Below are 15,021 nucleotides of genomic sequence, written 5' to 3' on the forward strand. Positions count from 1 at the left end.
TTTCTTATCAAAATGGTTCTATATTGATCTTGCTTAACTGTATTCAGTTCTTATTTTAAGCCCTAACAGCCAGCTTTGCAAGTTCAAGCATTTGGGTACCGAGTTGGGTTGACCTTATACAATTAAAGGTAAGGAAGGCTTTGTGAAGGAAATCTGACCACACATACACACCAACATACACACCAACCCCTTACAGAAAAATAAATAAGTACGCAGGTGTATATTCTTGTTTTTTGAGGGTAACCTGAAGCAGTGTAAAAGGATGAAGTCTGCCCAGCTGCTACAAATTGCCTCTTTCCTCAGGCTATACAGCACTGCTTGCATTTGTGACTACTCAGGGATTTAAAAGTAAAAAAAAAAATTGGTCTGTCTTGCTAGCAGATGGACTGCTGTTCTGAGTGGGTGCCAGAACTGGGATTTCATGTGGTAGCTACACTTCCAGTTCAAAACCCTACTAAGAAAAATACCACTCCCTCCCCCAAGCCTCCACCAAGTTCATTCCTAGAGGTATGGATTAACTACACGATTTTTTTGCTTTTCATTGAGCCAATTTGCTAAAAAAAAAAAAAATGCACACTGCTACATTAAGTATTCAGATAAATATAGCAGAAAAAGATGGAGTTCATTTCATTCTTGGGAAAGACTTTTATACTCCCTTAATGCTTCTGCCACTCAGGCACAGTCTGCTACATAAATAGGATCCCCTCCATCTCCTGCTAAATCTGCTGACTCTCGTCTGCAGAAATATAAATCGAAGCACAGAAGGAAATACAAGTTCACATGAAAAAGGCAATCAGTGAAACAGGTTTTCAAAACTATAGTAATATTTTAATCACAACCATTTTAACAAGAAGCCTTGAAAACTTTTTAGATAATTTTTTAAAAGCTCAGCAACCTTGCTTTTCTCTTCGTCCTATTTTTCGCTTGTTCTTGCTAACGTCGGCACAGTTTTCAGCCTGGAGACAATACGGGTATCCTGTTTCTTTGAACAGGCAGAACAAGAACTTTGTGTGTGTGTAGGGTATATTATGAGCAACAAAAACTCTTATCTGCCTTACATTCCAGTTCCCTCAGATATCCCTGTTACAAAAATCATAGAAAACAACCCTGGCTGGCCTCATCATCCAGCCCCATCCATCCTCCCTCCTGCATTCCCACATGGTGCTACTTGGGATGCTACATTTGAACTAAAACATTTAAACTGCAGGTTCCAAAATACTTTTGCCAAAAACCAAGCCCTGAAATACATTGATAATCCGCTAACTTTAGTCCACAAGAACACCAGAGACAAACACAAGCAACCAGTGGGCCAACACTGGGGGGCAGGATTTATCAGCCAAGTACCACAGCACTTGGATCACCAAGGCTGATGACTGTACACAAAAAAACTAAAACCCCAACAAATCCTTGCTGCCAAGTACAAGAAAAAAAAAAAGTTTAATTGTGATCACGTGGAGCTACCAAGATAATGGAAAATTTCAGAGACCTTGGAGGGCACAGCCTCAGAAAAAGGAAGTCAAAGCAAGCTTAGAGAAGGGCAGACCCTTAAGCAGCTTCGTGATATTTAAGAGGCAATAGGAGGCTTGACTAGACGAGAGCATCTATTTACATTTAGGGAGTGAGAGTACTGAGCAATCACATCTTCAGAGACGTGTTTCAATAGTACCAGTAGTAGCCATAAGTCAAATTTACTGGAACAAAGCTAAGCTTCTTTGACCGTCCCTGCTTTATCCTCTCATCGACTTCTTCAAATGTTTTCCTTGTCACCAAAAATCAGGACCTTTTCCAAATGCAATTAAGATATTATTATCACTCACAAAAGACAGGCAAAATATTTCATTTTAAGATGCCCATTTACTGAGAAAATCAGATTCAGACCTGACATACAGAAAGGAGATGCTTCAAAACTAAATGGAAAGATACTACAAACAAGAGGAGCTCCAAGAGAATCTGACTCAGAGACTCATTATCCTCGATTAAAATCCCCAAAATGCTAACCCCGAACTGCAAACACAAAGCAAGGTTTGGAAATCCTCAAACGCAATTCTCCAAAAAAGAAAGAAAAAAATAACCTCTCAGTATTTAAGGCAGCTCCTTCTTGGACTGCCTCATGCTAGGGAGGTGGTAGTAGGTTTGTTGGACATCAAACACCTCCTGCTATTTGAAGCACGCACAAAGTTGAAGCTCACTGCACATGCTCAGCGTTGACATCACGGCTATCGTACGGTTTGGAGAGACAAAGTGTTCTTATCTCCAAAACGCCATGACTCCAGCAATGCTGGAACAGAAAAATCAGGTGAATAAACAATCGGTCACAGGGAGTGAAAACGCAGCCAGAAGAGGAAGACTTCTGGCAAGCTGAAGCACCGGACCCTGCCAAGGATGGCACTGTGCCAGTCACATGCGGGTGAGCAAAAAGTTGCCAAGTGTGGGATAAATATTTTTTTTAAGATTCTTTCTCTCCTTGTAAAATGGTATTCGATCCTTCCTTTTTTCATACTGTTTCTACTTTTATTTTAGAGCATCCTTCATATAAAATAATGTTTCAGAATCTAAGCGGGGGGGAGGGTTAGTTTTGACCAGAACCCAGAGAAGAAAGTGAGCTTTTCCTCCTAGCCAACTACTGAAAAAATTAGCTGTCTAAGTTTATTCCCAAAGACAGAAAAACTCTGTCATTTTTGGAATGTTAATCCCTCTACATGACAGACCTTTAAAAATATTTTAATATTTAATATTTTAATGGTCTAAACTTTGTTGCGGTCTTTCAAACAGCTGACTTCAAATGCTTAAGCAGCCTATACAGGACCTGATTTCTCCTGCCCAATACATTGAGAGAATAAAGACACTGCAGAGATGCCACTCAGAAAATCCAGTTCCAGTGATTCATGGTAAGGGCTGGAATCAAATACAGAATAAAGGCTGTAACAAGGAAATACACATATTAGATGCATGCAGTAACATGTTCCAATCACAGAAATATGGGTACAAGTCATCTCAAAGGAACTGAAAAGGCCACGTACCGGAGTTGTATAATATCTTTGTAGTGGCACAGAACGGTATTAGCCACACACTGACAAAGGTGTATTTTTGTTCTTCTCTGTCTTTCCCTTGCACTCAAAGCCCCGATATCTCATGCTCAGTCAAAACCCTGAAGGAAAAAGCCGCTACCATGTCAAACAGCTTTCCTTCTAGTAGCTAAAGGCATAAAGTTTGGCAGATTTGGTAATTAACTGCCTGATCTAATTTAAAGGTTCAGTTCAACCCAGACATGTATCAGTCGCTTCCATGTTTACATCCTAGTCACTGCCAGCCCATTTTTATCTGGCAGACCTTTCCAAGGATCTCAAAATTACTCCAATGCTGATCTGTGAATTATTTTCTTTGTACTATACACATGCAGCTAAAGTTTAACTACAACTGGTTGGCTTTCACACAAAACTTTCTGGTCCCTTGCTCCTCGGTATCTCAGTCTGTCACAGATGCTGTATGCCATAACCCCTCAGTGAGGGACTGGGTGTGACTATCATCCCAAATCTCAAAACAACCTCAAAGGGTTTGCCCAACCTGATACCAGCCCACTCACTGCTCAATCTTTAACCATATGGAAGATTGATATAGAAATCTACTGTCCACCCCCTTCCTCAGGTTTTTATGGTTGATAAAACAATACCACATTAAATGCTTGCATAGCTAGTTGCGCAGCAGTTGGAACCCACTGCCTGTAAGTGATTCTAGAGCATAGAAAGTGGAAAAAAGGAGTGGGGACAGATTAGGAGAGGAAAGCCCAGAACCTGGAAACTCTCAGATACCACCAGATGCAGAGAGGTCTATAAAACGAGAGAGAAAAGAGTCATTGTTCAATGAAACACACACTTTGCTAGAACACATTGTGGTGAGGTACTTGATGCTTTCTACTTTTATAGGGTTTTTTCTTTCTTAGTATTTCCCTTTCCCCTCAGTTTTAGTACCAAGAGCATTTCAGAGCAGCACATACACTTGCACAGCTCCAAGGAGTCAGAGACTCACAGTATGGTTTGTAATCCCTCAAACACAACTGCCTCAACCCAATGTACCTGTAGCTCTCCTTCCCAGCTGAAAGGAGGAGAGCAGCCAATTAAAAACAACAAAGAAAACAATGCAAAGCGTATTTCAGTTGGATGCACTGGAGTACGATGACCCCCACCTACCACCTCTTTTGGCTATCTGACATTCATTTTTTTACCCCAGAAGTTACCTCAAAACAGCTTCCAGGCTTCCCAGCTGTGATACATAGCAACACGTGTGCTGAATCCACTTCATTTAGAGTGCCTAGAGGACTCAGGGACACTATCTGGCACTGTAGAAACCCCCATCCTGCAGGTTTTCTGCAAATGAAGCAATCAGCCCTGCTAAAAGCTCCAGCAGCGTTACAGATACTCACATCAGACTGAAACTGGAGCAAATGGAAACCTAAGTGAAGAAAACAACTACTTTAGACCACAGACAACAGGAACCGATAGATAGTGCAGTTACTCCATTTTCTGCTAAGTGCGTAATCGAACAACCAGGAAGGTGCAAATAAACACCAGTTATTGACAAACCCAGGCAGCATGGATTGCATTCTCTTTCAAAACAGTTTATGTTGCCCAGCACAACCCAGACTGGCATCACTGCAGCTGGCACTCAAGAGAAAGAGGAAAAAAACCAAGTCCATTTTGTCCCTTCCACACCAGTGTGCATTCAGTACATGAACAAATCCAGCTGGGGCAGATACACAGCCTCCTACCAGGCGTCCAAGGCCAGTTTGACTCTATCTTCCACACCAGGTAAACAAGTTGGTTAGGAATGTTCTACCATCAGTGCTGCACTGTTTTAAAAACATTTCCTCTATGAAAAGGGAAATTTCCCACTGGAAAATGTAGATCAGAATGGTAATGCCAAAGCCAGTGGAGATGAAAGCAGGAAAGCAAGGGTCACCCCGCAGCAGTGAAAGCTGCTCCCTGTCTGCTGCAATCACTCCCTGTTCACAGTCACAGATCTGTTCGCATTTCTAAAAGGGCAACTTAAGTTCCTAAACTCTTTACTAACACACAGGGAAAGAAAGAACAGCGCTGAAGCAAAGGATTTTTCTTTTCACTCCAGATTACGAGTGATAAATTGGGATTTTGCTTGTTGTTGCTAAAAGCAAGATCTAATCTGCCCATCTTCCAAATGCTGCAAGTGTAAGGCAATAAGCTTTACTGGATTTAATTAATATACTGCAAGCAAGGAGTGCTGGTCAGGCATGTCCTGGCAAAACCCCAGCTGGAAGAAGAATACTGTTCACATTCCAGATTTATTCTAAAGGAGGAAGACAGTCTGATAACATTATCACACTGGCCTAAATGATGGAGCTGTCTTAATGCTGAAGGATAATGGTATTTTTATCTTGGGCAAAAAGAAGTCACTGCTTCATTTCAGGAATGCCCTTTGCCCTTATGCATGAAGCCCATCAACAGGCTTAACCATAAGCAATCAAACATAATGCTCATCTTCAAGGCAGACATCAATACTGCTCCAGTTGAGAGCTAATTACCCTAAAAATGGGGGGGAGCTACAGTAAAACTGATGTTTACAATATCCATGGTAGGGCAAACTTAGAAAGATTCTGCTCATTCCCAATAAGGATACAAGCGTGCACAATAAATAACACAATCTGTTGAGCATTAATCATCAAAAAAGATGAAAACACAAGGAAACAGCCAGAAAGAGCAAGAACACTCAACTGTTTTACTGCAGAGCAAGTTTTTTTTTCAAGCTGTTTGCCTGCTACTGAAATAACCCAATAAACCAGGATTAACATCTAGATAGTCAGGAACTGGAGAAAAGAGAATAATTACAATGGAAAGGCAAAACAACACACAGGAATGCTGATGGTTTGGGAAGTTATCAGGGACACCTGGGTGCATTTACTTGAAATTACGGACTAGTCAGTCTGGGAGGACCTCATCACTTATGACATTTGCACAGCGCAAGGCACCCTGTGGAGATCAACATCACTTTAAACAATATTAAGGCAATTACGTTCAAAAACATTAAACAAAGTATTTCCTTCATGACTTCCAGAAATTCAAGACAGAGTAAGCAAATCCCACAGCAACTGAAGGTTCTGCTCTTCAGATTCAAAACAAAAGGTGAGCTCCCTTCTTGGTTTTAACAACCATGGGGTAATTTTTTTTATTCTAAATCCTTCCTCTATTATAAACATAGAGGGAATACAGGAAGAGGCAGAGTTTGTAGGACCCAAACCAAACTGGAAGATAGCACATTAACGCATCTCTTGATGAGTTTTAACAAATTTACAGGCAACATTGACAACAGAAATGACATAACTGACTTTAAATCTGCATTGGAATTTGTTTCTTCTCACACACCACAACCGTGGATTGAAAGTATTTCAGAAGGAAAATGTTTAATATCTTCTCAAATCTGATTCAAATTGCTTTCATAGCCTGCAAATTATCGTGAACTGTCTGGACATGAACTCCATCCTATGTGGTTTGTCCTCCAAAGGACAGAAATGCTGCAACAGTTGCCTGTTTGTTTGCAGGTTACTGAACAGCTCTGTGGCCAGAAAAGGCTGGGCTGGATTGCAGAGCCTGCTTTGAGAAGTGAAAGGATGCTCCTGATCCACAGAGGCACTGGACATCTCCACAACCCTAAAGGAAACCCGCAGGCGAACCACTCCAGTGGCTCCAAATCCCCAGCTCATTTCAGCCGAGCAAAGGACCAAAACACCTAAAATAGGAAGATGGAAAGATGAGCCTTGAGTCAGTGAGAGGCACTGCTGGGAACCACAAATGGGCTCAGTGCTTCCCTCTGACTTAGCCAGAGGACAGCATTGTCACCCAGCCTGCTCTTAGTCCACTATCTTTTAAACTACCCTCTGTTGGGAGACAGAATTATTTCAGTTCTTCCAACATGCCAACAAAATAAACTGACTGAGGAAAACCATGCTTCACACTGCCATCCCCCAGAACCTGCAAACACCCAGAACACGCCCGAGGGACAAACGCCACTGTTAATACTGGGATGGGCGAGCTGTTTCTGCTTACACACAACACACACGCTTTTGAGGAATTCTATTAGTATGACTGGGGGAAAAAAAAACATTATGGCACTGCCTCAGACTAAGTCGTTTCCTGTAGTAAGGATTTGTGATCAGATTAGGGAGCATCAGCCAGTGTTATTTATTTATTTATAGGAAGGACAGTCAAGGTGAGCTGTATCACTGGATCTGAGAGGGGCTGCCGCAAAGCCAGCCCAGCAATGCTAGCTGGCTGCTCTGACACTGGAGACAGCATCACATGGCACTTATTGAAGAAAAAGGGAGAGACTCATGTTTTTGATACTGGCAGAAAGTGGGAAGCACTGAGCTTCCCACTCTGTTTCTGCTAGAGTTCGGCACATTTGAGCCACGCTTTTCCCCTCCAGTACCGTTTTTGTCGTCTCAAGTCACATTCACATGAACATATAAATACACAGACCCTTACACACTGTGTATAACAGATACTTACATAGATGGTCTCAAAAAAGAATATTCTTTTCACACACTAAAAAAATTATACAGAGTTATTTTAAATTCAGAACTGTTTGTATATTCCTTATAAGTTTATAAAACTCTCACTGTCCTCCCATGAGTAACGAAACTGGAATTGAGAGTGTATTCTATATTTATAACTCGTCTGGTTGCTCATGCCTATGGCCCTATTTCCACCCTCCGTTACTGTACACAGAGCTATGTGAGGTATTGTGGGTTCCCAAACTTCACCGATTTCCTAACAAGGCAGGCCTGTGTCCCGGAGGAACAAGCTGGGGGCTGTTTCATTCGAGCACTGGCCGAACGCAGAGGGAGAGGCCTTCAGCACTGTGGTTTTGGCAGCTCTTCTTCAAACTAGTACTAGAGACCATTTCTGCACAATTACATGCCTAACTGACACTGGACTGTGTACTGACGCTACCAACACCCAGTCTGCAGCCCAGACCCATACACAGCCCAAACCGTACAGTTGTTACCACACACTTAACCTTACCCCATTTATTTTAGCAGCGCCTGCAAATCGAGGCACCGCGATGCTCAGCCAAGCAGCTCTGTTCCGTCACCTACGTTAAAGACACAACTGAAGCACCAGCCAAATCCAAGCAGTTACAACAAAGCCCAACAGACTGTTATGCATTAGTCTCTCAAAATCAGATGCAGACAAACTCAAACTTTGTCCAAGATCCACCTGAGACCACACTGTGTTCAGTGATGCTGGCAAATGGGTGGCAGAAAGATCAAGTATCTCAATGCAGCAAAGTGAGGATGGATTCATATGAATGAGGGGCAAGTGACACTCAAACTGTATGAATGTCCTAAGTTCTGCTTAAGAATCATGCAACCATGTCTCATCTTTTCAACAAAACCACTTCACTAGCTCATAAATCCCATAAAGAAGTCTAAGTCTCCATCATGATGGAAGTGCCTCGGAATCAATGGATTCTTAACACATGCCAAGCACTTGCGGGACACAGAAACTGCTCCTAATTCACAGAGCCTAAGAATGTCCAATATAAATAAACACCTATACAAAAAGCAGAAGGACAAAAAAGCACAGGCAGATTTTTCAAATTCAAAATACACTGTGGTGCCTGGTGTCAGGGTCCAGCTCTCAGGGAGTCAGGTTCACTACAGTACCCAAGATACGAAACCCACAAAAATCAAGAAACACACAACTTTTACTATGAGGCTTTATAGAGTCCCAAGACTGAAGAACACCGAATCATGCTGTCACACCAGGAATTAAAAGAAAGCAGAAAGAGTACTGCCCAGCATCAAAGGGGAAAGGAAACAAGGAAAACATTTTTCTCCTTATATACAATTGCCTTTGTACTCTTGCCTCTATGTAACAACTCATGTAATTTCTACTTCCTCCAGTGCCTGAGCAGTCAGACCATATTCAAGTTCAGGAGAAATCGTCTAGGGATCTATATGCTTCAGATACAAAAATGTGGCAAAATCTGGACTATGCTCAAAAAGATAAAGCCTCCATACCCATGACCCAAAGAACATGCCCAGGGAAGCAGGCGGCCTACATGGCCACATTCATTTAACCGAACTGAGGAAATTTTCTGACAGCAAAATAAATTTGTCCTTAGAATATTCCAGCTGAGAGAGAAAGAAATCACCTAAATCACCCTAGCAAAATGAGATATCAAAAAGAAAAAAGGGCACAGGTCAACAGAGATATATTTTGGTTCAGTCAAAACATTTGCTGCTGTGAAGGCTGAGCAGACCCCACACCCAAGACACAGGCACTTGTGACGAAGAAACATGACCTTAAACCTTCGTGGCACTGGATGTCTGGTCTCTGGTCTGTGTGCACGCCGTTTGTGCTCAGAACAAGCACCAGCACGACGAAAGCCTCTGAATGGGTTCTGCAAACAATTACAACAACTCGAAACAGCGTATGGGGCCTGAAGCCATCTCTGCAGTGGTCCCAGCCATTTGCAAATCCAGTTCTCAGGGGCACAGAGGGAAGTGCCTGCCTCTCTCTCTCTCTGATCCTGGGCACAACCTTTGCTGCAGGTAGGCAGGAGTGCTGCTGGTTTTCTTCCACTTTATTCAATGGCTTTCTTTGCTTTGCAATGAAGTTGACAAGGTGAACAGACAACTCCAGTGAGTCAGACGTTCAAAGGAAAAAAATAACCAGTACTTCTCCCCATCTAAAAGGCAATGCTACTGGTGCAACTGTTTTCCATCACTTTGCATACCCGTAACACAAGACAAACTTTTGAAAGCTGTTTAAAAACTCCTCCTACTTAGCAAGAAGAAAAATTATCTAAATTTATCCTAAGAAGCTGAACATGAGCCAGCAGTGTGCCCAGGTGGCCAAGAAGGCCAATGGCATCTCGGCTTGTATCAGAAACGGCGTGACCAGCAGGTCCAGGGAGGTTATTCTCCCTCTGTACTCGGCACTGGTGAGACCGGTCCTCAAATAGTGTGTTCAGTTCTGGGCCCCTCACCACAAGAAGGATGTTGAGGCTCTGGAACGAGTCCAGAGAAGAGCAACAAAGCTGGTGAAGGGGCTGGAGAACAGGCCTTATGAGGAACGTCTGAGAGAGCTGGGGTTGTTTAGCCTGGAGAAGAGGCTGAGGGGAGACCTCATTGCTCTCTACAACTACCTGAAAGGAGGTTGTAGAGAGGAGGGTGCTGGCCTCTTCTCCCAAGTGACGGAGGACAGGACAAGAGGGAATGGCCTCAAGCTCCGCCAGGGGAGGTTTAGGCTGGACATTAGGAAAAAATTCTTCACAGAAAGGGTCATTGGGCACTGGAACAGGCTGCCCAGGGAGGCGGTTGAGTCACCTTCCCTGGAGGTGTTTAAGGCACGGGTGGACGAGGTGCTAAGGGGCATGGTTTAGTGTTTGATAGGAATGGTTGGACTCGATGATCCGGTGGGTCTCTTCCAACCTGGTTATTCTATGATTCTATGAGTCTAAGCTAAAGTTCACTTCACTTCGAGAGAAGGATTTAAATATAGAATATTTGTGCTCCCATCAAAATTAGGGAGGAAAATTATAAAAAGTTCTTTGAAGAACTAAATAAAGCGAACCTTGGTATTAGGTTCCCTGTATTTATACTATAAAAAAAAAAAGGTCTGTGCTGCAGTAATTAAAGCACAGATGCTCTTCCACAAAGCATTCTAACCTGACTGACCCTTTTCTAAGGTTTAAAATTCTCTTTTTTATGTTCAAATTTCACTAAGCATTTAATTTAAGCTGCAGAGGGTTGGTACGAAGTACAGGAGAAGATGCAGGTTCCCAAAACAAAGTATCACTACACATTTCAGTACTCAAATTATTTATAGCTCTTCACAGAAAATGTGTGGCTTCAGACAGACTGGGAAGACTTCTTACAACCTCGTTTACACTAGAAATTATTAGATTTATAGGACACCTACAAATGTCTACAAATGGAAAACCTAATGAATTCTAAGCTTTATTCCTCAATAATACTGCTGTAAACAAGATTGCAATTACTTTTTCTTCCAGTTATGGGGCTCCTTGAGCCAATAACCGCAGACATCTTTGGTTATAGAGGTCAAATGGGTGAAAGCAGCATTACGCTTCCCATTTTCTAACTCCTTGTGATTCTACACTGCCTTTTCACTACTCACAAGTCCATCATTCTCCTTTTATCCATCTATTCTGAACATGCCAGCCACACCACTCACTAAGTCCTCTCCGTGTATATTTACAAAACGCAAAGCAGAGGAAGAACAAACATTTCTGCCTGTGCTAGTTATCAATATCATGCCCAGAAACGTTTTATGCTGACGTTGAGAAATGCTGTGACAGAGTTATCCATTCCCTCTGGACTGGACACCAGTGAGGATAAAGGAGCACAGTGGCTGGTGTTGGCCAGTCGCGGGGACACGGTGCAGAGCTGCCATCAGACCACACACAGCTGGAGAAACACTTTCCAATTCCATCATTAGGAATGGCATTTCTCTTCCAATGTTTACAACTGCAAAATGAAACAACGAACAGATCTCTATTTCAAGGAAGGAAGGCCCTGCCTCCTCTGCAGATATATGAACCTGAACTCCCATATGCATTAAAGTTTCCCATAACTATGCAAACCCCAGCCTGAACACTGTTTAAAATCCACACTGATTATAAAGGAACAAAAAAAACCCAACTCGCACAAATCCAAACTTGCAGACAGCTCAACGTTCACTGAAAAACAATACAAAGGAACTACCAAACACCAGCAGATCCTGCTTGTTGATGGTTATGAAAAAAGAAAAAGGGAGAGGAAATAATAATTAGTATTCCAGGATATCCCACACACACTCACAAAAGTGAAAGCACTAAATAGGATGGAACTGGAATGGCTGATTTTGCCTGCAGTCAAATACGGAGAAGTATCATTTAAATTGCAAATTACAGAGCAACAGATTTTTACACAAAGTTCAAGAGTACTTTACTGTTTGTTTTTATGAATTGGGAATGACGGGAAAAAAGTAAGGGAGTTCGGCTCACTACTACCCTCCATACCTATTTCAACTTAAATATTTCTCAGGCTCGTTTGATGTGCTGTATGTAGGCACCACGGCTTGCTGAAATGATGAGAGCAAGTAAAGCAGCTTCTCAGAGATCATCCCTAAGGATGTAGTATCCGCTGCTGGCCACGCTGGCGCTGGAGGATTAACTGCTATAGAAGGATCTCCAAACTGACTAATTACTCTCTCCTCCTCACATCACCTCCTTCCTGGAAAGTGCTTTTCAACCAGCCCTTCATTCGACAAACCTTCCGCTTCCCTTTTCCACATTTTAAAACCTGCTCCTACTAACAGCAGCTCTTGGCCTTGGTTTCTAGAAATTAAACTTCATGAATGCTTAATAACAGAGAAATACATACTTCACATTTACCCAGTGTTTTTTAAATCAACAGTTCTCAAAATGCCTTACAAAGCATGAAATGTAATAGAAGTGTTGTTTTCGATGCCCATTTTAAAGTGGGAGGGGGGGAACAGATGCAGTAAAAAATGCCGAGTTACTCAAGGTTACAGCAAAGGATTTTGGATCAGAAGCAGCTGTTTGTCTCGAAATGCAAAAGTCTCTGACACAACATGACCATAGTAATTTTTTTTTTTCAATGTAGCAAGCCCTGAATTACAGACTGCAGCACACAGAACGCTATTCAGAGGAGCTAGGGCTCAAATATTTTCCTGACGGACTGTTAGAACCTAACAGAGAAAAGATAAGCAGAAGCCAAATTTTAAAATTATGTTAGAAATCAGCTTATTTGAAGGTTATATGCAAAAAAATATAGCAGTGGATATGTCAGGAACCCCAAAGAAATAGATAATTCAGCTCCAACAGCGGACCACAGCCTAGTCCGGAATGTAAAATACTTTTGTAGTATCAGGCCTGGGCCCTTTGTGACAAATAAACGCTAAGATGTCCTGGCAAAGATTCTACGGACTTTTAAGGATAACAACGAATGTCACCATTCCAGCATGAGAAGAAGTGAGGCTTGTCTGATAGAACAGCGCTGAGCCAAAGGCTTTATGGTGATCCATAGCTGATCCATCCAAGTCAGCACCACACCACTTAACTGTAAGATTTATCTGGTAGGAGTATTATGAGCTGCATCAGTGAAAGGATGTAAAACAGAATCTTGGGATTCTTATAAGAAAAGGCACAGGAGACCTTTTCCAGAAGTTTCTACTTTTGGTATTTTGACTTGAGGACTTCAGAGGGTTTTTTAGCAGTAAGCCAAAGGGCTTGACAAATTACTTTCATTTTTTAAACTGCACAGTTTTCTTTTTTTCATCCTCCTTGGTGTATTTAATCACAGGTGCAGGTAGTGCCACCTGGCCCAGTTTACGTACTTATGCCACTGAGGGTCTCTGAATTAACTTCAAGTCAATACTTGTTTTTTAAGAGATACTGCTGCCAAATTTAGCAATTGAGAAAAGAAGGGTTAATCTAATTCTGCTTTTTGTGCTCACTTGAGAGAGATGGTGGCCTCTTCCATTGCAGGACAGACACACACAAACACACACACACAGAGTTAGTTTCACCACCTTCAGACACAAAAGTCCCATCTTCTCAGTCCCATCTTTTTACCTCAGGTCCCCACTTAACTCGGCTGTTCAACATCCAATGCAACCTCTACTACACAACCAGCCTCAATCCTGCCCAGATTTTTCTAAGCCACCAATACCCAAACCATTCAAGGCTCCTGTGGTCACTGGCAGATTTCTCTCCCTTACTCAACATACCAGTGGGAAAGCAACAGGATTTCACCCACAGCACAAACAAGGAACCTGGAGTCTGCATGATCTGCCCACAGCTGCACAGCCTGGGACATGGTCCAAACTGTCTGCAGCCTAACTGGGGAGATTTCTCCAAACTGCCTTTTTTAAGCTTAACATTGTATCTGGCTTAAAAATAATCATTTAGAGAATGACATTACCAGGTCAATGTGTTCCTGAGCATTAAGTACCTCTGAGAAAAGACAATCTTAAAAGCATTTTGTGGTTCTTGGTGCAGTGGATAACAAAAAAAGAATAGGCTCGACACAAACAACTTAATAGCAATGTCTCTGAAAACCAAAATCTTTTTTAAATGTAGTTTGAAATCTGCCAAACTAAACTTAAAAAAACTCTACCAGTCCACAAGCCCCTCTGCCGGCTTCTCATTCCCTCAGATTTCATCTCATTGCATGGAAATGTGTAGCTTTGCTCACATCTGTTTTACCTCTGGACAGATGAGGACAGAATCCTGTTCACTTTACCATCTCCTGCTGTTACGTTTCTTCCCTTGCTCCCGTGTTGGTCTGAATTGTCCCTCAGTAGCTTGTACATTCTGCAGTCTTTTGTCAAGCTCTTAAATCATTCCTCAAGCCTCCTCCCTACTCCAGACTCCTAAAAATGCAGTCTCATCAGTTATCCCCTACAAACCACTAATAAAGTATCATCATGAACTTGATACTCCCCAAATGTCAATACAGTCTACTGGCAACACTATCAATAACCAGAAGCTACGCATTTCATGAAGTGCACATCTAGTTTCTACTGGTTTACATCAGGGTGAGCTGATAAAACAGTGATGCTGACACATATCCAACAATCTAAGGGATTGCTAAGCTCCAGTAGCTAAAGATGAAGATTACAACTAATAAGTATTCAGCTGTCTGATCTCATGATCTAAGTTACGTTCTTAGCAAAGCACTGCAGCAGATATTATTTTATGGGCAGTAGCCTACTCATTGTGCACACTGTAGATCAGAATTCAACACAGAGAAATTGAGTTATAATTACACGCAGAGCTAAATGCTTTTGAAACCTCATCATTCACAATCCAGGGTTAGCAGACTGGTCCAAGGAATCATTTCACCACCACAGCAACGAGGCTTCCACCAGGTATGCAGTGGGTCTAAGGAACTATACATCATCAAACAGAAATACACTTTAAATAAAACTTACATTGATTAAATGGGGAAAAAAAAAG

At 42.0% G+C, this 15,021-nt stretch overlaps 1 protein-coding gene across 2 annotated transcripts in view; it reads right to left on the minus strand.

The window, feature by feature from the left end:
- Nucleotides 1–15,021, minus strand: part of IGF1R (insulin like growth factor 1 receptor) — a 189,257-nt gene that overhangs the window by 52,513 nt on the left and 121,723 nt on the right. The window lies entirely within an intron of this gene.

Source organism: Phaenicophaeus curvirostris, chromosome 12, assembly GCF_032191515.1.
Source record: "Phaenicophaeus curvirostris isolate KB17595 chromosome 12, BPBGC_Pcur_1.0, whole genome shotgun sequence".
Classification (NCBI taxonomy): domain Eukaryota; kingdom Metazoa; phylum Chordata; class Aves; order Cuculiformes; family Cuculidae; genus Phaenicophaeus; species Phaenicophaeus curvirostris.